The sequence below is a fragment of the Choloepus didactylus genome, chromosome 22, assembly GCF_015220235.1.
Source record: "Choloepus didactylus isolate mChoDid1 chromosome 22, mChoDid1.pri, whole genome shotgun sequence".
Lineage (NCBI taxonomy): Eukaryota > Metazoa > Chordata > Mammalia > Pilosa > Megalonychidae > Choloepus > Choloepus didactylus.
This window is the reverse complement of record NC_051328.1, coordinates 935,605-948,539: the sequence shown is the minus strand read 5'-3', so window position 1 is coordinate 948,539 and position 12,935 is coordinate 935,605. Positions and strand designations below refer to the sequence as shown.

Here is a 12,935-nt window from a genome sequence, read left to right as displayed (position 1 = left end):
AGAGAAACCTTACAAATGTCACCTAAATGAGAAAACCTTAACTCATTTCTCTACCTTGAGACAACATTAGAGAACTCACATTGGAAAGAAACCATATGAATGCCATCTATGTGATAAAGCCTTCACTCAATGTTCTGCTCTTAGAGCTCATGAGAGAATTCACACCAGAGAGAAACTTTATTAATGCCATCTATGTGGGAAAGCCTTCAGTCATTTGTCTAACTTGAGACAGCATAAGAGAATTCACACTGGAAAGAAATCATATAAATGCTATCTATGTGGGAAAGCCTTCACTTGATATGATGCCATTAGGGAACATGAGAGAGTTCACACTGGAGAGAAACCTTATGAATGTCATCTATGTGGAAAGCCTTCTATCATTTCTCTAGCTTGAGACAACATGAGAGAACTCACACTGGAAAGAAACATGATTGTCATCTGTGTGGCAAAGTCTTTACTTGTCTCTCTTCCCTGAAATGACATGAGAGAACTCATACTGGTGAGAAACCATATGAATGCCATCCATGTGGGAAAGTCTTCATCCATTGTTCTAATCTTAGAGAACATGAGAGGACTCACACTGGTGAGAAACCATATAGATGTCTTCAATGTGGGAAAGCCTTCACTTTATATGGTCACCTGAGATGACATGAGAGAACTCACACTGGAGAGAAACCTTATGAATGTAATCTGTGTGGGAAAGCCATCAGTCATTTCTCTAGCTGAGACAAGATGAGAGAACTCACACTGGAAAGAAACCATATAAATGGCATCTCTGTGGGAAAGCCTTCCCTCAGTGTTCTTCCCTGAGAGCTCATGAGAGAACTCACAATGGAGAGAAACATGATTGTCTTCTGTGTGGGAAAGCCTTTATCTATCTCTCTTCCCTGAAATGACATGAGAGAATTCATACTGGAGAGAAACTGTATGAATGCCATCTATTTGGGAAAGTCTTCATATATTGTTCTATTCTTAGAGAACATGAGAGGACTCACACTGATGAGAAACCATATGGATGTCTTCAATGTGGGAAAGCCTTCACTCGATATGATCACCTGAGACAACATGAGGGAACTCTCACTGGAGAGAAATGGTATGAATGCCATCTATGTGGAAAAGTCTTAAATCACTATTCTTCTCTTAAAAGACATGAGAGAACTCACTGGAGAGAAACCTTATGAGTGTCATCTATGTGAGAAAGTTTTCACCTGTTATTCTAGCCTTAGAGTGCATGATAACACTCACACATGAGAGAAACACTATGAATGTCTTCTGTGTGGGAAAGCTGTCACAATATGTTCATCTGAGACAACATGAGAGAACTGATACTGGAGAGAAACCATATGAATCTCATCAATGTCAGGAAGTCTTCACCCACTCTTCTGGTTTTAGAAAACATGACAAAATATCCAGGGAAAAGATACCATAAGAATATTATCTACATGGGAAACTTAGTTTATTTTTATAAATTTAGACAACATAAGAGAACTCGAATTGAGTGAAACCTTATGAATGGTATATGTGAAAGGCTTCAGCCAGTGTCCACTTATTTAGATTATGTCAGAGAACTCATACCATAAATGATTTGAATATTGAAGGGATTTCAGACCTTGACTTATCCTTTAAACATATCAGACAACTCATGCACTGAGGAAACACCATTTATAATCAATCTGGTAGAGCTTTAAATCATTCTTTCTACATCAATGTAAGCCAGTTCATACTGGAGAGAATCAATATCATGTCACCTTTGTGGCAAAGAATTAAGTAAGAAGGTCTGATGATATACAATGTGAGAGAACTCATACATTTAATGAAAGTCGGAGGGTCTTCATCCTCTGCTCCTATTGATAGACAAATCTTTACCAGATGAAGGAGCATCTTGAGGAATTTCCAAGTACTTCATGCTGGAGATGCTGTTTATGAAAAATCACAAAATTCTTTATTCATACACCCACACTTGTAGGGCAATTGAGAATTTACACTTTATAAATCTCTTATCAGTGTCATGAATGCAGGCATGAAATCAGTGATCACGCATTCCTTTAGCATTAATTTTCATATGCAGAGGAAAGAGAAATCCTAAAATCCATTTAGAAACATCTGCAACTTGATTTCACATCAGAAAATTCATAGTGGAAAATGAAATACTTTGTGTTGGACATTAGCACAAAATTCAGCAGAGACTCAGGTTTTGAACAAGACTTACTGTTGATGTTATGTAGAATAACAGTACAAAGTGTGAAGTAGAATGTGTATATTGAGTTTTGAATTTGTAAAAAGTGAAGTGAGGTTAATTGGTCTGTTCCTGTGTATACATAAGCAACAAATATTGTTGCTGAAAGTCTAGTGTTTGCCATATTCTAATTTTCTTTTTATGCAATTCCAGTCACAAAAATTTGAATCAAATCAGAAAGTAACTTGGAATGATAATTCAAAAATCTAGAATGCACTATTATTCTTTACTATTGTCTTAGTATTATATATGTTCATGGCAAGGATGAATGCAAACACTGATAAATAAAAACTTTACAACTAGAAAAAAGAAAAAAACATCATGTTGTGTGAAATAAGCCAGACATCAAAGGACAAATATTATATGATCTCTTTGGTTTGGAATAATTGCAAGAAAAAAATTCATAGAGTCAGAATCTAGAACATAGGTTACCAGGGGATGGGGAAGATATAATGAATAGGAAGTTATGGCTTGAAAGGTACAGGGTCCCCATTTGAAATAACGGAAGTGTTTTGGTAATGAATGGTGATGATAGTAGCCCAACATTTTGAATGAAATTAACAGCAGCAAAAGGTATATCTGAATGTGGTTAAAAGAGGAAATGTTAGATTATATATATGTTAACAGAATAAAAATTGTAAAGAAGGAACTGCACTATACAAAGAATGAAGCCTATGATAAACCATGATCTATAGTTAATAATTACTAAAATGTGCTTTCATCTATAGTAACATGTTCCACACCAATGCAAGGTAGTAATAATAGGGTGGTTTCTGGGAATCCTGTATTTTATGCATGATTATTCTGTAAACCAACAACTTCTCTAATAAAGGAAACAAAAAAGGAGAGTCATGGAAATGAACAGGATCTGGACAGCTGGTATCTGGAATCTGTAGTGAAATATTCTAGGAACAATATAAAGCATGAGAGCTTCCAGGAAAGATCCATCAAGAGGATGTGAATATAAAGGGGATTAATATCAGGCCATAGAAGACCCGGGATGCCACACTAAGGAGATATGCATTTTTCCATTTCCAAAGGTGTTTGGGATTGAGTCATGCCCTCCATAAAGTCCTAATCCCCAGTCCTATGGATGTGAACTAATTTTCAATACTATCTTTGAAGATGTTAAGGCCAAACTGAATCAGAGAGGACTTAGCTCAATATGATTGGAGACCTTATACACAGAGGAAATTGGACATGATAATAGTAGATGGTAATGGAGGAGAGAGGAGTGAGATTGCCATGTGAAAAAGGATGGCTAGCAAGCTGCCACCAGAACACTACAGGCTTCAGAGAAAGCCAGATCTTGCAATACTTTAATATTGGACTTCTAGCCTCTTAAACTCTGAGTCACTAAATTCCTGTTGTTTAAGTCAATCAAGTTGTGATATTTGTTATAACAGCCCTGGCAAACTAAGACAAAAAGAGAGACATCGAAGATTTGGCAAGGTCAGAATTATGTTTTATGGGAGGATTAATCTGACAGCAGAATTCAGGATATATCTAACTCACCAGATCTTAGAAGGACAAATTATTGGCTAATGCCTTTATTGTTTTTACCAGCAACGAGATCTTAAATAACCCATTCATGGGAACAGGAGAAGAGAAGAGGAGATATATGCATGAAAAATTAGTAGACCTTCCCCCATTCACATGCCAATGCCCTGAGATCCTTTTACAGCCTCCACTCATGTTGTAATTGTTAAAATAGTGAGAAGTGTCAATTCATAGCTTAAACTAATTCCTAGTGATCAGATTCTCATATGCACTAGGGGTTGTCCACATAAAATTGTAGCTGCACTGAGGGAAGAGTTAGTGTCAGAGAGATGAACAAAAACACACAGAAGGAGAGAAATGGGCAAAAATAATGTTCAGGGAAATGAAAATTACACAAAAATTCATGTTAAAATTTTAGTAGTTTTTAAGCTTTGTGTATCCAGACACCATTGAGGAGCCAAATGAAAACTATGAAGAACATTCTTGGTATTCTCAAAACTAAGGTGAAAACCAATGTTGTAGAGTAGCTATTCTGAGGTTCTGGTAAGTATCAATTAGCAGTTTCTCAGTTATGATATATACTAATAATTTATATTACTCAGAAAATATATGGCTAAAGCATTACTTACATGATCTGTTAGAGCAGCACATGGGTGGAATGATCAAAATAAATGTCATCCTCTGTCACTGAACATATATGCTTCTGTAGATCACTGTATCTCTCCACAGAGAGCACTAAAAATGAAGAGCAAATATTTTCAAATCAATGGAAATGTAAGATCTGGAATAATTTTAAAGTAAAAGACAAAAATTCATATGAATATATCAAACATACCAAGTCTAATTTTATATGATCACTTTATTTACAGGTAGTCTTTGTGAAATTTGGCATGACAGCCAACATTCCTTTCAGAAACCTTACTTTTTTCCATCATATTATCTGGTTGTTCCAGTACCATTTTATTGATTATAGCCAACTATCAAAAATATATGTAAAAAACTGAATACCATTTAGGCAGAACATGAAAGTCCTTACCATGAAATTAAATAATTTAAATAAAGAAAATGTTACGTGTCCAATATGTTGTACTTAAGAGAATAGAATCTGAAGCCAGACTACCTGAGATCGAATCCCAGCCTCCTTACCATCTAGTTATGGCTTTTGGTTGAGCCACATTATTATCCACATTATCAAATGGAAATAATAACAGTACCCAAATCATTAGGATTGTAGGACATATAAATAAATTAATACATGCAAGGCACTTAGAATAGTACCTGACATTTAAGAAGCATTACAGAAGTCTTTGCATAATTGTTATTATTACTAGGTAAAAATCAAGTCTGATGACAAAAAGATCTGGGGATTTCAACTAATAAGTCTTTGCTATTTTTCTAATCATATTCCTCAAAATGGGGCAAAATAAAGAATATCTCAGGGCCATGGCTATGCCTTTAGAGCATTTTACTTTTACTTCTTGGTGAAGGAGAAAGAAAAAAGAACATAAACCTATCACTTCTGGTGGATGTTTTTTTGAGATATAGGAGCAAATTTCCTACTCAAATTGTGGTTCTGGCTGGCAGAGTTCTTGATTTTCCCTTATAGAGGAGGGTGGCTTTGCTCTGCACCTCTAGTAAGACCATGTTTTTTAAAGATGCAGAGAAGAGTTAACAAACTCACCCAAAAGTTATGAAACTCTGTGGAAAGCACATAGAAAGAATAAAACTCAAGGCCTTAAAATAGATAACCATTCTGTCCAAAATGGATCCTAATGCCTACTTAATGAGATGTTCAGGGTTACTTATAGTAGCTGAAAGAGCCAAAAAGTGATATCAGATCATGGCAAGGAGCTGCTCCCAGATTTCTACTCCAATGTCTCCACCAAGACATTGGACTTCTTATAAACAAAAAATTTCTCAATTGAAAATTTGACTTAAAAATGTTAAATGAAAATAAGATCCATATGTCTGAAATCTTCAGACATAATTTTTCAGTTACTGTAATGCAGAATGTCAAAAATGAATATTGGCAAACTCAGGCAATAGAAAATCATGACCCTTAACTAAGACCTTTCAAATGTATTGTTACCTCTGCTTAAAATGGGCTCACCCTCTCTGACTCAGGTTAATCCACTTAACCTGTGTAGTCCAGCTTAATGTCACTCCCTTAAGAAACACTTTCCAATCACCCATTCCACAGTTGTCCTCCCTAATCTCACCTTGCCATTATTACAGTCATGACAGCCTACTCTCCCCCTTAACAGTTTGTGCCAATGTGGACTGGCATAGTCATCTGTGGGCTACTCCTTTAACTCCTCTTTCTCAGTTACCCTGTGGCCTTACACCTGGGATTCCCAACACTGCCACTCTGCCTGGCACTGAGAAAGTAGCCCATAAATATATGCTAGTAAATGAATGAATGCCTTTTAACCAATTAGAGCAAATTGAACTAGATTTGGAGAAGATTCTCAAATGTGGACTTCACTAAACAGATTAAATTTGGATTCTTGGCAAACAACTGAAAAGGACATACTATCAGAGCCCATGATTTAAAAAAAAAAATAGAAAGAAAGGAAACCAGACTATTTCCAATCTCCATTTTGCTTTGTCCTGACCAGATAACATACCAATTTACCACATGTTAACCTGATGCTTTGTACTAATGGGCACTTTCCCCTGACTCTGCCAGATCAGTCATTAACCTTCAAAACCTTTCAGTTTTACCCTTAAATAAAATTGAGAAAACTGAGATAGCAAATGTCATATCACTTCAGAGATTTGATGTTAGCCTACAATTCAAGGTTCTAGATTGCAAAGACAAATATTCTTATTTTGTTTGTTTTTTTAAACAGGAATATTCAGTTCTTTGATATAAAATATACACACATTAAGCAAAATAAATGCAACAATTCAAGATCAAACAAATCAAAGTATAGCCTGTTTGGTAGCTACAAATTTACAACACAGAAAAAGTAAGTTAAAGGTAGGTTTGTCTCTTATTTCCCTTTTAAATCAAAAATTCCTTGGAGCAAAAGAATATATATTATTACAATGTTTTAAGTGTCTTTGAATACATATGATTAATATTGTTACATAACTTTCCTAAATATTTTCTATTTTTTCCCTATAAATCTTCAGTGTTTTCCATCCTGCTCTCTTTGCCCAGGGAAACTGACCCATAAGGATGACCTCAGAAGGGCTCTCAAGTGTTCTGGTTCCATTGTATTTGGCCCATAGAGAGTCCTGGGACAGAGGAAGGAAGGAGAAAGAGGCTGAGAACTTTATTCCCTTGGCTCCCTTCCTGCAAGGTTACCTCGAGCTGCCTGTGTCCCTCAACCAAGGAAACTGCCCCTCACCATGTGGGCAGCTCCACAGGAAGCTCCCTTTGGGTCTCAAGAACTGCTTCCTTGCCTTTTCTTTTAGGCCTAAGGGTAAAATAATAACTCTAGATTAGGGCACTAATACTTATAGTTTCACACACACACACAGTTTTGGAGAATATCTTTCTTGAATTATTGTATTTTGAATGTTGTTTTCTGTTGGTTTCATGACTGATGAAATACCTTATATAAGGCCATTATTGTTGGAGCCTAAAATTCTTTGCCTTAAATATCAAAGATTGGATTTTGAAATCTCTGTCCAGGGGAACTTATTTCATGTTGGATGAACTCTGTTCCTAATAAAACAGTAGTCACCAATGAAAGGTATTTGTCCCATAAAGAGCTCCTCAGGCTGCTCAAAAATACCCACATCAGGAAAATGAAGCCAAAACCTTATTGTGACACACTGAGAAAACTCTACAGGAGGAAGTGTCTCTCTAAACTGAACCCTAACCAAGCACACTGGTGTCCTGATGCACCCAAGACCTTCATAACAGTGCCATGAACACCTGGCCATCAACCCAGAGAAACAACACCAAATTTATCCACCAAATATGACATATCTGATCCTTTGCACCCATTTTTGGTGATCAGATATGTCATATTTGATGGGTTAAGTTTGGTGTTGTTTCTCTGGGTTGATGGCCTGGTGCGCATGGCACTGTTATTGGAGAAAGCAGAAGAATTCCAAAGCAGGCAGACATGGTGATATGGGCCTAAAAATAATAAAATTGGTGTGAGCTAACATTGTTGAGCACTTACTATGTGCAGGCATAGTTACAAGACAATAACAGGTAGGTTTATGAGTCACTGAATGTAACTATTGATGATTAGGATATGATATTGCTTCTGAGACTTAGTTTCATTAAAATTGTGATGTAATAGTTGCCCCACATTACATTTCCATTTTTGCAGGTCAATAAAAGTAAAGTATCAGATTTGAAGTTTAAATTCCTTTACTCAGGAGCAAGCATTCAGAGTAATAAACACAAAAATAGTTCATATCACAGATTTGATTCTCAAAAATCAGACCCTGTGATGGAGTTTGGAATGCAAGATGCTTATTAAGGATTAATAACTATGGAAAGAAGGGGGAGAAAACAGGATTGGATGGGGGAGAAATCAAACTGCAAATCAGGCTTGGCAAAGCCTTGGCCTACACAGCTTAGATTTCTGGAGAGCATATTGCCTGCCAGAGTGTCCCACATCAAGCTGAAATAGCTAGGCATTTACATTCCTGCCTATCTCATTCCACAATGTGGACTATGGAGGCAGATGTGGGGGAATTGATAGCTGGAGTCTGTCTTGACCTCATTTCCCTCAGCCAGTTAGAAAGTCCATCCTCAATGGGCAACTTGTGTAGCACATCTCCAAATCTACAATTCAATGTTCTATAATCATGTTTTCACTTTTTGTTTAGTCTTAATTGTCTATCTATGAGTTCACTAAGAAGGAAAATATATATTTTTCTATGATTTTACCTAACACCAAGTATAATATCAATTATACATCATTTCTGAAACTACAATGCATAACCTAATATACATTTATCAAGAAAAAGTAAACTCATTGGAATTTTTGTTAATTTTTATAACATATTGGGTTTTTCAAATCATTCTGAATCCATTCATAAAAAAATATGATTTAATTGAAATGGAATTCAAAATGTAAGTGTCCTCAGGGAAAGATGAGTTACATTTCTCACTCTTTGGGATGTAATGATAATGATTTCCACCAAAGTCATTTTGTCTTTCATAAATTCAAGGAAATTATTTCCCAATGCCTTATGAAGATGTAGAGTTCCTAGCAAAAAAAAAAAAAAAAAAAAAAAAAAAATATATATATATATATATATATATATATATATATATATATATATATATATGAGCTTTTCCAATACTTGACAACAAATAAATTAATATACCCAACCTAACAGTTTAAAGCATCAAGATGATAATCTCTTATAAAGACACCACATAGAGATGCACCATTTGGCCTGTGTTTGGTAAAATGGTTCTGGACAGTTGCTGCCACTTGATTAACAAAGGCCTGATTGACAAAGAAAGAGTTTCACTAGTCATAGAATAGAATATAGATAAGTGAAACCTTAGAGAACACAATCTGTCTAAAAAAATGTTCTTTTATTAATGTAGGAAATAAATAATCCCCTTCTTTTACTCATCTACACTAGATCCACTAAAGTGTTCTGGACTAACATGTAATGCTTACTGAAAATCCTCAAACTACAGTAAAATGGAAACAAAAACTGAATTCGTCTTTCTTAACAATAACCAAATTAAATTCAAAGGGTTGATAACGAGAATATGCAAACTTCCTGTAAATCAAACTGTCTCCTAAATGACAAAGACAGTTTTTTTCTGTTTTCAAGTTCAAAATCAAGCAGTGCTAGACATAAAAGAAACATGGCAAAATGAGCTCTTTTGAGAGACAGGCCAGTTGCTAATACCCAGCAGCACTTCAGATACATCCCATAAACCCTGCTCAGGAAAGGTTAGATCCTTTGGGGACTTGCAAAATAGCCCAACAAAAGTGTGGCTGCTTCTCTCAATCCAAACAGAATACCTAATGGCAACATGGGATGGCCTTTTTCCACACTGCAGTTCTGAGGAAAGTATTGTCATGGCTTCTGAAACTGGAAGGAGAACATGCAGGTTAAAAAATAAAGTAAAATAGACCCCCTAGGTGGCCACGTGAAATATTTGAAAATAGGAGTTTTGGGAAAAAGAGAAAATTATAGTCATACAGTCACTTAGGCTCTACCTTTGTTGATGCAACATACATGATTACCCCTTCATCACTCTCCTTCAAGACTTTCTCCATGCAAGTAGGAAGCATAGGTTTCTTCCTGAAGATGTTGGGGCAATAATCACTGCTGATTCATTATTATCCACAACATCAAGGAACTCTCACTGCAGGTTCAGAGGACAATTTGTGTCAAGATATTGAGCACCGTATTACCAAAGTAGATTAAAATACTTTCAATATGGTTATCTGAACCTCAAATGGAATGATTGGGTGCTACAAACACATAGAGAGATTTATACGAAAATGAGGAGAACTTGTGTCATTCTCCCAGAAGAGATTATTTTATTCTATTAACTATCTTGAAGATGAGTTTTCTCCCTAAAACATAGAGAGTGAGAAAAACAGAGTGAGACTGAAGAAAATTCTATCCTTTTTATTGCAAAGGCATTTTTTTTTCCAATTACTTGTCATTTAGTACGTGCAGAATGGCTGTGAGAAATTAAGTTCTAAGAAGTAGCTGATATGTATCTATCTGATGGTAAAAATGACAGAATAGAAAACATAAAAGACTTATACTGTTACTATTTATTTCCTATTTTCTATAAAGAAAATGCCAAGTACTTATCTTGGAGGGCATGTGAAAGCTTCATGGGCTCTCATTCCATCAGCCTATCCTTTTATCACAACAAAAAAAATAACAAGCCAAAGAACCAAAAGCCTGTCTGATGGGCAGAATATGGAAAAAGACCCCACCCTATGCTCCCTGTTCAATCCAGGTCCACACTTGGCCATGATTCAGAGCAAAGTGGGCCTCAGAAGAATGACAGTGAGCAGGGCAGTCACGGGGACCACTAGGCTGCCTTGTGCCCTACACTGAATTGAGGAAATGATCCTCCAGCTCTAGAAAAGGAGGCATGAATCCTTAAAGATATTCCACTATCATCAACATAAGAAAGATAAAGTCAGACTCTGCATAGGAAATTCAAGTAGATTAAATCTATGAAATCACATTTTATGTGCAATTTATCAGCAATTTTATACTGTTCAATATGTATAGGAAGACACTATTTTTCAAATTTTATATCAGTATTGATTTTACATACATTGGTAGAATAGCTACTACAGTGACATGTGATGTGTGAAACGTTTAAACAATTGTCCTACTGTTTCCTCAAATTTCTCTGCAAACATTTATTATTTGCATATGAATTCCTATTGTCACACACAAAACCTGGAGGTTGCTCCCTAATGATATGTCTGGATGTCATATCAAAAACATATATGTGGGAGGATCTAAGATGGTGGCATAGAGAGGAGTGGAAGCTAAGTAGTCCCTCTGGAACAATTAAAAAAACAGAAACAACTAGTGAATAATCTGGAATAACTGCAGGGGGACAAACATGACCATCCACTCATCATACACCAACCTGAATTGGGAGGAATGCCTGAGATCATAGCATAAAATCTCTAAGTAAAAACTGTGGATCCAAATTTGGAGACCCCTCCCCCACAGTCTGAGCTACAAAGCCTTGTGGTGACCAAGAGAAGCTTTCTTCCAGCAAGCAAATATAGCTCAGTTGAGCTCCAACTGGGGTTTTAATTAGCAAGAGTGAACTGCTCACTACGAGGAATGAATCTCCAACAAGCAGAGGCTTTGGGTGATGACTGACCTTGGAGAGCCAGGGAGTTGCCTCAGACTACCTCTGAAGGGGACTCTCTGTTCCTTTTTCAACTCAGTGGAGAAAGCCTCAGTCATTTTCAGTTCCCAGTTCTGTGACCCAGCAAGGGTATAGCACAGGCAGAGAGAGACCACTGAAATGCTAATGACCTCCGCGTAGGGGGTCTATCTTCTCTAAGAGGAAAGGGGTGGAGCCCAGCTCTACTACCTGCCTTTCATTCAGAACTTGGGGAAAAAGCCACACCTCCTTACACCAGTCAAGAATTATAGGCTAACAGGTGCCACCTGCTGGGCAGAAAAGCACAGTGACCTGAGGCATCAGAGGGTGTACCAATTTTCTAAGACACACCCTCAGGGAAACCAGATACTTAATATTTCTTCCTTCTGGGACCTTAGCCCATTCTGGTCTTCAGAGGCCTGATTGGGGTAATCAAGGAAACCATGCCTAGACAACAGAAAACTACAACCTACACCAAGAAAAATGAGGTTATGGATGGTCAGGGGAACAAATCTGCACTTCAACTGTGATGCAGGAATTGAAACAACTAATAGTAAGTCAACTCAAAAAGTTTAGGGAAGATATGGTGAAAGAGCTGAACCGTATAATGAAAACACAGGGTGTACATAAGGTAGAAATTGAAAGTTCAAAAAACCAATTGGGTTGCTGCAAAGGAGAGGCTAGGCCTCCCTATGTTTGTGCCTACGAGCCTCCTCCTGAATGCCTCTTTGTTGCTCAGATGTGGCCCTGTCTCTCTAGCTAAGCCAACTTGAAAAGTGAAATCACTGCCGTCCCCCCTACGTGGGATCAGACACCCAGGGGAGTGAATCTCCCTGGCAACGTGGAATATGACTCCCGGGGAGGAATGTAGACCTGGCATCGTGGGACAGAGAACATCTTCTTGACCAAAAGGGGGATGTGAAAGGAAATGAAATAAGCTTCAGTGGCAGAGAGATTCCAAAAGGAGCCGAGAGGTCATTCTGGTGGGCACTCTTACGCACACTTTAGACAACCCTTTTTAGGTTCTAAAGAATTGGGGTAGCTGGTGGTGGATACCTGAAACTATCAAACTACAACCCAGAACCCATGAATCTCGAAGACAGTTGTATAAAAATGTAGCTTATGAGGGGTGACAATGGGATTGGGAAAGCCATAAGGACCACACTCCACTTTGTCTAGTTTAGGGATGGATGCGTAGAAAAATAGGGGAAGGAAACAAACAGACAAAGGTACCCAGTGTTCTTTTTTACTTCAATTGCTCTTTTTCACTCTAATTATTATTCTTGTTATTTTTGTGTGTGTGCTAATGAAGGTGTCAGGGATTGATTTGGGTGATGAATGTACCACTATGTAATGGTACTGTGAACAATCGAAAGT

At 37.0% G+C, this 12,935-nt stretch overlaps 1 pseudogene; it reads right to left on the bottom strand.

Moving 5' to 3' along the window:
- The window catches only part of LOC119519049, an 80,316-nt pseudogene that overhangs the window by 9,784 nt on the left and 57,597 nt on the right, over positions 1-12,935 (bottom strand).